Here is a 13,048-nt window from a genome sequence, read left to right as displayed (position 1 = left end):
TGTTGAGTATGTTTATAAGGTTTTATTCGAAAAATATATCTGCAACACCACAAGAATTAAAAAGAAAGCAAAATCCTAACACCACTGGGCAAACAGGTAGGCGTAAAATAGCCTTAATCAGGGCCTTAATAATGTGTTACACCACCGCGATTTTGGGCACACTCCTGTACACGTCTGGGCCATACTGAGTATCAACCGATCGAACATCTCTTGATCTAAATTGTCCCATAATATGGGAAGAAGAGGACGCATATCTCTTAAGTGACCAGGAGGTGGTTGGTGCTCAATGAATGCTCGGCCAAGCATATCCCAAGCATGTTCGATAGGGTTAAGATCTGGTGAACGTGCTGGAAGCGGTAAACGTTCAATACCGAGAGTCTGCAGGCGCTGCGTCACACGGCGGGCTCGATGTGGAGTTGCGTTATCATTAGAGAGCGGATTTCTGTCGGGCTAGACAAGGCCAAACTCGGTACGGCTCGTACGGGATGGGAATTCATTGCATTTACCGGCTGCACTTCGTTTATTTGAGATTAGAATAACGCTGCTTCGTTGCACTCTGCTGTTAATTCCAGTTCTCATTTAGTTAGCCGTTTGATTAATAAATCGTTAATTGTATTTATGGAATCAAGTGACAATTAAATTCAGTGATTACCTAGCACCCGCTACTGAGTCCCGGCGATGCAGCGCGTCCCCACTAAAATCGTGACGTAGCCCGACAGAAATCCGCTGTCTAGTTATCATCCAGAAATCGAAAATGGGGCTCCAAATTATAGCGATAATTGTCAACAATATCGTCTATAATGTCAGCCTCATAAATTTGGGACGTCATATTGCGTTCGCAAACGTACAGCTCCGTACGACCTCCAAGAAAAATGCCTCCCCATACCATAATTGTTCCCCCTTTAAAGGGATGTACTTCTTGGACATACCGGTCATCAACTCGTCTGCCTGGGGCTCTCCATACTCGAACAGTACGTCGGTCGCTATAAAGACCAATTCTGCTCTCATCTGTAAACATTACAGTTGACCATTCATTTTGCCAATTTAGCCTTTCTTCACACCATGCCAATCTGGCACGTTTATGTTCATGAGTTAAAGGAACCGTTCTTAAAGGTCTCCTACATCGTAACTCTGTCTCTTTGATTCGATTCAGAACAGTTCTTGGCGTTACAGAAGTACCAGTGGCGTGTAAAAGCTCCTGCCTGAGTAAAGTACAGTGAGATCTGGGATTTCTCCGGGCTTCTCGAATCAATAAACGATCTTCACCTATTGTTGTAGCCCTGGGTCTACCTTGCCTTTGTCGTTCAATTACAGATCCAGTTTCTTGGTACCGATTACTTAATCGTGAGGCCACACTTTGACTCACATTTAACATTTGAGCCACATCTACCTGGCGGGCACCAGCTTCTAACATTCCTATGGCTCTATTGGCAGCATCTGGTGATAAATGTCTTCTTTGCATTTTAGAAAGCTTAATTTTGACAATTACTCGCTATACTGTCACTAAAATGCAAGGAAATAAACATTTGAATGTACTGCCTCTTGTGATAATTTTGTAATTTCTTCGATAACTTTTTACGCATTCGTCCAAAAACTTTATTACTCACGGAGGTGTTACACAAAGCCATAAGACACATATCCACGCCACCTTTGATACTTTTTCGCCAGTGGAAAAAAAAAAATAATATCCTTAACTTATTTCGACCAGTTTACTAACAGCTAAGATAATGGCTAATACTGATTGTGCGCAAGTAAAATCGTTTTGAACTTACGGTTACAGATATTATCATAAAAAATATCGAACTTCTCAGTTACATGTATAATTTGAGACAGTTTAGAAGAGGCGAATTATAATGATGAAATGTGCTAGGAACTTTATAATGGAATGTAAGTGCGTGTCTGCTTATAAGTCTGTTTACATTTATTTTTATTTCACCAAGCACTTCTTATTGTGCCAAGTTGTTATTTTTTAGCACTTCTACTTGTGTCAAATATTATTATTTTTTGAAGAAAAGTTAGACATGCCGCATACTTTCTACTTGAGAGAGAATTTTCATTTACTAAATTTAACAAGGCTTTCTGCTCACAGTGCACAGTGGGACGAAATCAAAAATATGTGGCCAAAATTCTGAAACAGCCCAAGTTCATTAAAAACCTTTATGATCTCTACCAAATTGCATTGATTTTATAAAAAAACATGGTTTGCTAATTTCGTGATCGAAAATTTACTGAAATGTGTGGTAATAAAATCAATAATTAAAATAAAAAATAAAAACCTTCATATTTAAAAGTTGTTAATGTTTAATAATCATTATTAATATAATAAGAATTAAGAAACAATCAAAACAAAAAAATAACTAAAAGAAATATGTACATAATTATTAAATTTCATCACTTTCGAAACTGATTTCACTATTTGTTTCATCGAATGAAACTGTCGCTTCTGTTTCCTCGGTATCACTTTCTACTCATTGTTTTTTAAAAATTGACGAACTTCTGGTAGCATTTTTTTAATTTTATTTCAGTGGACCTTCCTTAAAGAAGTTATTAAGGGATCAGATGACAGAAGAAGCCTATTTAAAAGATTCTGATTGCTGTTTATTCTGGAAGATTTCCGCGTATGATATTGCCGGTATTTTCGTATATCTTTAATTGTAGCCTCCTGTGCCTCCTCTGTTAACTGTCCAATAGGCATCAAAGTTGATGAATTAATAATTGTCCCATGAATTAGATCTTTATGTACCGTCATCGGCATGTTAAACAATCCATATTCCTCAACAAACATTTTCGACGTTTCAGTGGCGTATGTATTGTATGCTTCTAATTGTATTTCTTCTCCACAAGCAATTGTTTAAATATCACAGTAAATCTGTAGATTAAATTTTCCTATACTCCAGTGATCTCTGCAAAAATTTTAGGAGTATCAAAAAATCACCTTGAGGGCTAGATCCAATGGTGCCAGCGTAAGGTCCACTTGTTGCTGAGCTGAAAGTGCGTGGTTGTTTTTCTTGACTATCAGAGCGGGTAACGCTGGCATCAGTTCAGAGTTTAAAATTGGCTCCTGTAAGTTGAGGCAATTTTTTGGCAGGGAGTATTTATTTTTAAGGGCCAGTTTTTCCAAACTATCCAAGCCGTTGGCTACATAATGAGTCCAACGACTAGCGAGAGCCGTGTGCAAGGCAAACTCGATAGTTTGTGTTTCGGGCGAGTCCGGTTCTGTCTCCGCACGAGACGTGGGGTCCGGTTCTGGCTCCGCGCGAGACGCTGAGTCCGCTGGTTTGTCGTTCGAATGTTCGAACCGTGTTATCTCGCTGGTGTAATCCACGCTTCGAGCCTGTGTGTGGGCTGCGTGATCTGGAGCTGCTGGTGGACCGACGAGAAGCATTAATGCCCATTAATCCAACCCATCAGTGTCTTTTGATGTTGCTCCTCGTTGGATTCGGCCAAAATGAATTCTAATCCTTCATGTTTCAAAATGTTCCAAATTCGTACAAAATTTTTCAAAGTAAACATCCAATTTTTTAGACTCGGAGGCTTTGATTTATCTTTTGATTTATTGACTTCCAATGCCATTGTCTCCAAGAGTGGTATTGCTTCTTGCTGCCAAAACTGGATGTGCCTGCTGGAGTCATTAATTCCACATCTAAACTCCTTGCCATTTGAAGCATATTTTGTGCTACCGTTGACGGAATCAAATAGTTTATCATTAAATAATAATAACTCTGCAGTGTCTTTCGCTCCAATTCCAAATGTATTTAATGTATCCAAATTTCCAACTAAATTCACAGCAACACGTTGGCTAAAAATCTGTGAAGCATATTTTACTTTCATTTTTTAAATTTTTTCTTTATAAACTTGCTCATCTGTAAGCTGTGGCAGAGCTTTTAGACCGTCAAGCCAAAATCACAAAAAACCAATCACTAAAAAATATAATATAAGTAATGTAATTTTGTTATGTAGAGGTCTTACCTTCTTTGCCATTGAAATCACGTTGTGACTTGATTCGAACTTCATCAAATATTAACATGCCATAGATTCCATGATTAAAATGTTTGGCTTCTTCCGCAATTTGTGATAATGTCTCATTTGTGAAACCAGCCTTGGCGTTTATGACAGAGGCCCATGCACGAATTGTTCTGAGGTTTGGCAGGTAAAGAACCTTCGCAAATAATCATAGGCATGCAGAGAATAAAAGTTCATTGAAACTGAAAACTGTCTAGTGCTGCATATTGTTTTGGTTTAGAATCTGCCCTTTTAAGCTGAATTAACTCTTATAATGTGTCACAAAATTTTCCGTTATGTAAACGACACTGGCATTTTTTTAATTGTTTTTTGAGACTAATTATGACTAGTTCACGGTTTGCAAGATACATATTGCTTCAATCTGCGGATCTGTTAAGCATTCATTTTTAATTTCTGGTTCTGCTTATCCAGCATCTGAACTAAATAATTATTTCTGCTTCCTGTTGTCTTTGGGAATTGTAAACATGAATGTTCTGATAAAATTATTTTCACCATTTCATTTTCTTCTGTTTTCACTATTTCATTGGTGTCTGAGATTTCTTTCGAGTCTTGCACCATAACCATGTCACAGTGTTCAAAATTAAAATTTAATTTTCGTTTTTTTTAATTTTTTTGAATCTACATTTTGTGAACAGTCTGGGATGAAAGCTCCTGAATATTTGTAGCAACTTGTACATCATTCAATGATTTTGGGGGGGTCTACTAATAATACGAAAAATATGGTGTTGGTGTTAATTGTTTTTTGAGTAAATATTATAACAAAAAGATTAGTGGATTTACCTTGGACAAAGAAGAAATCGGGACAGCGTTGTCTTTTAAAATTCTCTTTTCAGGGTGTTTTTTATAACCATTTTCATGGAAATGTGCAGAACAGATCAACCTGGACTTGGAAAATTGTTAAATATTGAGATTACGAAGCCACCTTTTCAACAACTCAGGATTTTTTACCACGAAAACTAAAAATAAATCTGATTAAGCATTTGTCCATCATAAATACAATAACTCATTAACTCACCGATGAAATGAAATACTTTCTTCACCACTACTTTTTTGTTTCGAATTACATACATCACCGTACAGCACAGCTCACTGGCATTTTGGTTCAACATCTACAAACGTATCTACAAGTAATGCAAATAGATCATAATTTGTACAGATAAAGGAAACTATCTACAAACCTAAAAATTATATTTACAATTTTTTGTTTTACATTATCCTTATGACACAGTTGGGGAAGAAAACTGGGTAAAATGTCATTCCAGTTGCTGAATATTTTCCTAGAAGTCGTATTCGCCTTAATAAAGCTTTAGGACTATACGCCCGCATTTCTATTAATTTGTGTTCCTTTCTGAACTTATTAGTTGTCAACATGACCCAGTCCTTCGGATTTTTTTTGCTATATATCCTGCAATGTAAGCGTGTGCGTAAATCGCAATTTCAGAAACTTCTATGAATTTAAAAGGCTGAATGTCGACATTTATATCAGTCTGAATTGCAGTTGACTCCATAACCCCAGGGTTAAAAGTAACAAAGTGCATTAAGGAATTCAATACCCCCTCTGAATTATCTTGTTCACAATTTGCACTTGGAGAATGTGGCGACATAAAATTATTTATAATTAATGATTTGAACGAACAGAACAAAGCAGCACACATTGGATTTATATTTCTTACACCATGGCTTCGCATAAAAAAAACACAAACGTTAATTGCTCGCATTTTGTCTTAATTGCATCCCACACTACTTTATTTTCATCTGTAATTGTTGACCTGTTGTCAAAAAATAACAAAAAAACTGCTGTATCTATAGCCAAATCATCTTAACATGTTTTTTCCTGTAATATAAATAAACATCAGTAACATAATAGTACAATAATTTAAACTAAGTAATACTAACCATCCTCTCGTGGTGCCAGATAATCGGTGTGAGAACATCTGAGCTGCTAATTTGACTTTCATCTTTTTTATTGTATCTTTATAAATATGCGGATCTGTCAACTTATTTAACATTCTGGTATCTGCATCTCCACTATCTAATTCATCCAAATCGGTAATGTCCTTCCAACATCCAATTTGCTTTTCTTTTTTCCAAGAAAATGTTACATTTCCCTCCAAAAAGTTGTTCTTTACTCCTTTAAGGAGATGGGGAGGGTCATAAACCAGGGACAAACTTAGCATTTGTTCCTTTTAAAATTAGGTTGATTTGTTTAATCCAGTAATGCATACCACACTTTACGATCGTTTTCAATACTGCAGAACTGAGTTCAGTGCCATATGTAGGGCACTGTAATGGAATAACATACTCTTCTTTACATAATTTGTTGTATACATATTAGGGCTGTAATGTTATTTAAATTGCAGACTTTTGGCATTAAAAAAACAATTGTGATAGCGCCATTTTGTCCAGATCTTTGTAAATGGCATCTTGGATATTATTTTCCCTCAATAAAATCGTTGTATTGATTATTATGTGAAAAAGTGCATCTTTGCACATTGAACATTGGTTGTTTTTTTTTTTTTTTTGCAACAAAACCAGCAATACTTAGTCGTGCACTATTTAACTTTGCTGGTTTTAACGCCTACTTCATAATTAAATTCTTCGGCCAGCGGTGGTAGTTCCTTTAACCCTCCAGTGGTGACGTGCTATTTCATGACACCAGTGGTGACGTCGGTCTCACAGACATTTCAACTTTTTCGTGTTTTTTTTAAATATTTATTAACTATACTATCTTTACAGCTTATTGATTGTAAACAGAACTGTCAGATTTAGTTTTTTATTTAAGAAAAAAATTAAATTCAATTTTTTTTTGCAAATTCAAATTTTAGAAGACATAAAGTACAATTTTCATATTTTTGTGAAATAAAATTAAACAGTTTTACAAGAAAAATAACTATTTATCAATTCTAAACAAGATTAGTTATCGCAAACCAAATTTTTACCGAAACAATCTTCACAGATCATTATACAATGTTCTAGGCACATAAACGTCTTGCAGCTCTTACAGAAGAATCGAGTTTTTCTGTTTTTCTTGGAAGAGCACAATTCACAGCGTCCTGGTTCTGTTGGTTCTTGTGATGTGGAAGCTTCAGGATCAAGATGGCAAAGTTCCCGAATTCTGGTGCGCATTGTTCTTGGTAAATTTTCGGAATAAGCTCGTGCTTTCAAATGGTTATTTATCAGCGCAAAAGATAAGTCTTCTAAAAAGTGTCGACGAAGAGTTCTATCTTCGGGGTTATTTGCGTGAAAAATTACCTCTGAATTTATTGCAGAAATATTTACAAGACTGTAAAAAACCACCATTTGCCACCTCCGGGTATTACGGGCACAATTATAGTTAGCGCACAATTGGTCTACAGTATCCACTCCTCCTTTAGTGGCGTTATAATCAAGAATTATCTGTGGTTTTCCTGTAGCCTCATTGACTAAATCGTAGTCATGCATAGTAGAAATCAGAAGAACGTTTTTATTTTTTTTGGGAATATAAGATACTAGAGTACAATCATCCCTAAAACCAAACATACTAGAACCAATCGGCCGATTTTTTCCTTCAACAAATTCTCGTGGCAACGCACGCTTATTTTTTCTAATTGTTCCTACAGTTGTAAGTTTATGGCGCAGCAATAGCTCAGACAATTCAGTGCTTGTAAAAAAATTATCAGTAGTAAGGTTTCTACCTTTTCCTTTCATTGGTTCACACAGTCTATCGACAACTGCAAGTGCACTGTTATTTTGTGAAAATGGCCCTTCAGGTTGGGCTCCAACGTAGACTTCTAGATTAGCCGTATAAAACATTTTTGCATCGCAAAGAGATTTTTTTCGCTCAGCGCGAGTGTCTATATCATCAAATCTTAGGTATTTCAAAAGAATTCGAAATCTTTGGCACGACATTGTAAGTCTGAATATTTCGGGGCAAGTACCATTCGATTTAAATAAATCTTCAGCGTTCAAGTGATTTGATTTTTTGACACCACTAAGTAACAGAATGCCCAGTAATGCTTGAATTTCTATAAAATTTGTGGGACGAGTATAAGTCGCTCGAGAATAGTTAGCTTCTGCAGTCGCTAAATATTTGTTTGTATTTTCAACTATTATATCTAATACATTCTGATCAAAAAAGTGATGAAAAATTTCAAGTGGTGTTTTGACTAACCGTACAGGACCAATGGGTCCTGGTAATTGAGTCACAAGATTTTTTATTGTTCGTCTAACCTTCCTTTGCTTACAATGTTTTCTCCAAATAGTTCCATCCTTGCCAATAAAAACCAACCTCGTATTTACCTTTCGTTCTTCACTCGATTCTTGATCAGATTCAACGTCGTCAAATTCCAATTCCTGCTCTGTATCTGTATTTTCTTCTCGTTCTTCAAAACGACCGTCTTCAACTTCATCATCTACCGCGTCGTCAGCTTCGCAATCATTTTCATCAGAAAAACACTCTTCCATCAGACGTTGAAGTCTCTGCTGGTCCGCTTCATAACTCATTATTGTTTGCAAATATCTTCTAGAATTGTTTACACTTAAGACAACAGTTTTGTTGCATCTTAAAACTTACCTTTAGCAATAAATTCACTTCACAACACAAAACAAGTAAAAACTTTTTCAATATTACAATTTAACAAAGTGTAGTATAAGTGGTGACGTCGGTCTGAGAGTCCGAAATTGGCAGTTACTTGACAGCTATTAACGCCTGCACGCTATGATGCACACTGCAGGTTCGGAGAACTAAAAAAATAAGCTAAACTGACGCAGAATGACGTATGACGTGCGTAGGCGCTAAAATTCAAAATTTAAATTTTAGTCGGTCTGAGAGACCGTACGTCACCACTGCAGGGTTAAATGCGTTATACTTGCTATATGTTCGCCTGTTACTAGGCTTCTTAGATCGTCTAGGGCACCTGAACCATAATCTTGTTCACAATTGGAGGAAGGTGAATATGTTGCTGTGAAATTGTTAACAAGCAACGATTTCAACGATGCCACAAAGTGAGTCGCCGGCGGTGTTACGCACTCCATGGCTTCTTTAGTCAACGCATTCTGGCAAGCATCGCAATTGGATACATCTATTCCAAGGTTTTCCAAGCAAATAGATGCGTCCAAAATTTGATGTGCCACTGACCTCTTCTTCGTCAAGTTCCGTTAACTCGTCCATTTCCGCAATCTGAGTCTTCTCTGCGTATTGCAGCAGGTTTCGGAGATTTTCCAACCGTGTGCGACCATCATCTTCACAATTCTCTTCTGTTGTTGGCGTAACAAGCTTGTTGAACGCTTCGTGTTGGCGAACGCTGGAAAATAAATTCTCTTAAGGATCGTGGTTTAGATCAATAGTCAAAACCGGGAATGTTTTTGAGACGATGCCACAAGTACATAACTGAACGAATCGTAACTAACTTCGAATAAACGAGTAACGGCTAGTGCAAACTGCACCTGACGACAGATGAATTAATTTCCAATGGTTTATCGCATTTAACAACTTTGAGCAAAGATCCCAATGTGGAACACCCTCTCTCAGAGCACCTGTAAAAGGCTTGGTGTGGCTGGCTCGAGGTTGAGCGCTATTCAATGAGTCAAAGAAATCGTCAATTAATTTTACGAATTCAGCCGTATGAATATCCTCGGTAGGTAACAACTCGGTAAAAACCGAGTACGTTTCTATAGCAGATGCCACATATACACTCAACTGAGCTACTACCACTTCGACTTCTATTTTAACGTATGAATCCTTAAAATTAAAATGCTCGACCCTCAATTTTGGGAGAGCCTTGAAAGACTTCCTGTAGTCAATGTTGAAAACTTCCTCAATATATTTGAAAAAGGCAAATTTGTTTGGTTCAAATTCTAGAAAATGGTGACAACATTTGTACTAATTGAAAATGGTCAAATACCTGAATGAATGGACCTAATATCCGGGTAGGGGTAGTGTTACTTGGAAGGAGGAATTACATTAACAGACGGACTAAGGGCAGGGCGTCTTCAATGTGCCCAGGATTTTGTGGCATCTTTTATTAAGTTTCCAACCCTCAGGGCCGGTTTATCAATGCGCAGTTAAGTTAAAGTAACTGGCAGTTAAAGCTTGTCTGTGAGTTAACCTGTTTATCATTACCCGCTAGCTCAAAACTGGTGGTCAAAGTGCCTGATAAATTAACTGACAGTTCAAACTGTCAGTTAAAGCGTTATCCACCAGTTAGTGGCAACATAACCTAACAAATCCAAATAAATCTGTTATGAATTTAACAATATTTTGATGAGGACTTATGTTGTGCAACAAATTGACAGAGAAAAGATGAGAAAAACACTTATTATTAGCTGATTATTTTCCAGGTCTAATGTAGGTACCAAAAATTAAAAACTTATCTAATAATACCGCGAGATCGAAAAAGAAATTAATCGAAGTGGGCGATGCACGACAAGCCGTTTGTCGTAATCACGGTGGTAGGATAATTTAATTTTTTTTATTAAATGTCAAACTGACAGTTTAAAATTAGAATTATGACGCCTACTTTTAAAACACATAAGAATGAATTAAAATCACCGTTTTCCAATTTTGTCTAAAATTTATCCCATTTCTAAAGATTCTAATAACAAAAAAGCTTTAATTTCGTTTGATAACAGTGCAAATTACTTTTGTCAACGTGACGATTAATAAAAAAATATTTTAAACTAAGACAACCGCCTTTTCGTGCATGGCCAACTTTGACTAATTTCTTTTTCGATCTCTCTGTATTTATTTATAGGTGTACCTACTTGTTTCATTTTTAATTTCCAATACTTTTTTTCTAATGCTAAATTTTGCTTTTCATGATTGATCACGTGAAACGATACAATCGTTGAATACCGAGTGCGGATCGAATCTGATGGAACTTTCAAGGTCGGGGAGTTTTGAACTGACCAATCACAACTCATTCCCAGTGAGGTGAGCGTTACCAACTTAAGAGAGTAACAGCTAAACTTCGAGCTACGAAACTGGAAGAAACATCGTGCATTGATAAACACTTTACCTCCGTTAACTGCTAGTTACCCTTATCTGACAGTTACTTAACAGACACTTTTAACTGAGCATTGATAAACCGGCCCTCAGTCGTGTGTCGTTAACCGGAACCTAAATATAGAACTACAGAGTACACATGTAACAAATTTAACGGATATAATACACAAGTTATTACCTGATGAGAGGTAGTGGCCATTTCAAACTCGTCTTGTATATCAATCACTATTTCTTCAGGTTCTTCTAGGAACATTTCTTGATTTTACATCTCATTCTGTAAAAACATGTTTAGTACAAATTGTTAAATTTATTTGTACGTATACATACTTCTGTGGGCCAATACGGGACAAAACTATTGTGTCTCATGGCCCAGCAACATCATCGAATTTGCTATGTGAGCCCACCACATTTTTTGGATTTATTATTGACAATGTTAACGGCCGGTTTTATAATCAATTTTAAAGTTTACTTTAAATTTAAAGGCGCCTTTAAGCAAAAAAGTCGTCCCATAATGTTAAAGTAGACTTTAAATTATCTTTAAAGCTCCTTTAACTTAAAACTTGTGTTACCTTGTGAACTGAATGATGAAGCACATAAATGAGGACGCAGAACGTGAAATTGCTGTAGCTATAATAGTTGATGACATAATTGAAGATAACCGTGCACACAACGTTAATAACATCATTAGACAAAGCTTGATTAACCAATAGTTTGAAAATTTATTATGTTTTATAGTTTTTATATAGTTACATATATTATAACAATTATATTTTGTTTGATTCATGCGATTTTTTTAACAACTGCAATTCTAATTCATGCTTTTTCTGCATGTGCTGCATTCGTAAATTGCATTCTTCCAAATATTTCTGATGCCTTTCCTGGTTGTGGTGAAGCTTTTGTTCGTGTTCCTCACGCAGAAATTCCTTTTGCAAAGCAGCAAATTCTATTTTTTGTGTTGATCACTGACTTAATTTGCTTTTCAAACTACCATGTGGTGTACTCAGTGATGTCTTGTTGCTCTTCTTTGGTAGTCCCAGAGAATTCCATTTTGTTTTTAAATTAAATAAATTCGTTGACACTTCCTCCTGTATTTCTTCACTTAAATAATCTTTCCCGGAATAGTTAATTTCAATGGTGATGGTTTGATCCACTTCTGCATTCAAAACTTCAAAGCCGATAATTTCTACATTATTCTCTCTTGTTGGATGATTGTCCATGGCATCAATACTTACTACATAAGGCGCGTAATTTTGCGGAAAAATTTCGCACGTTCTGCACAAGTTTGTGTCCATAGGGGCGTGCCTCCAAGAATCTGCGATGAACGCTACTGTCATCATCCGCCACAAGCTTTAAATATTTAAGTCCATGCATCTGAGTGCTTTGCTTGAAACCTTCTGTTATGATAGCAGCTTCCATGCTAGTTGAAGTTCCTGCCCAATTTTTGAAACATAAATGCTCCGGTACTGTAGCATTCTGTTCGTCAGTTCGGGCACATATACAGCAGAACTTGTTTTTTACCCCAAGGAACAAACGTTTTTGAGTTCTATGATCAATAATACATGCCTGCAACAGGGATAAAATCTATTATAAAGAATAATTTTGCTAAAACAAAGAAATACTAACCACTCCTGATGTTGCATCGTGTTAACATTGTATGAACGTTTGGACCAAGCTCCATTTGCAATTACTGTTACATATGGAATATTATGTGCAGAATCAACTTCGTCCAACTGTATCGCCAACTCTAATTCTTCTTTTCCTGCTTCCTCCATAGTTTTTCATGCTGTAGCATGAATTTTACAGGAAACTTCATATTTTTGTTGTAGGGGACATTAATCGCACATTTGCAATGGACAAAAGCTCCTCTACTGCAGAATTTCGAATTCCAGTTGTTATCACACCCCAGACAAATGCTGAATTGATATTCATACTATCACTGGATTTACTGTCATCGTTGAGTTTTAAGATTTTTTCAATATTGCACATTTTAGTGTATCTCTTTCGTGAAATATATGTCTGCAATAGTGCAATCGAAAGGTTTGT

The sequence above is a fragment of the Zophobas morio genome, unplaced genomic scaffold (assembly GCF_036711695.1).
Source record: "Zophobas morio isolate AGI-343-1 ecotype UQ-CSIRO unplaced genomic scaffold, CSIRO_AGI_Zmor_V1 ptg000006l, whole genome shotgun sequence".
NCBI classification, from domain to species: domain Eukaryota; kingdom Metazoa; phylum Arthropoda; class Insecta; order Coleoptera; family Tenebrionidae; genus Zophobas; species Zophobas morio.
The sequence above is the reverse complement of the archived record's forward strand: the minus strand, read 5'-3'. Positions refer to the sequence as shown.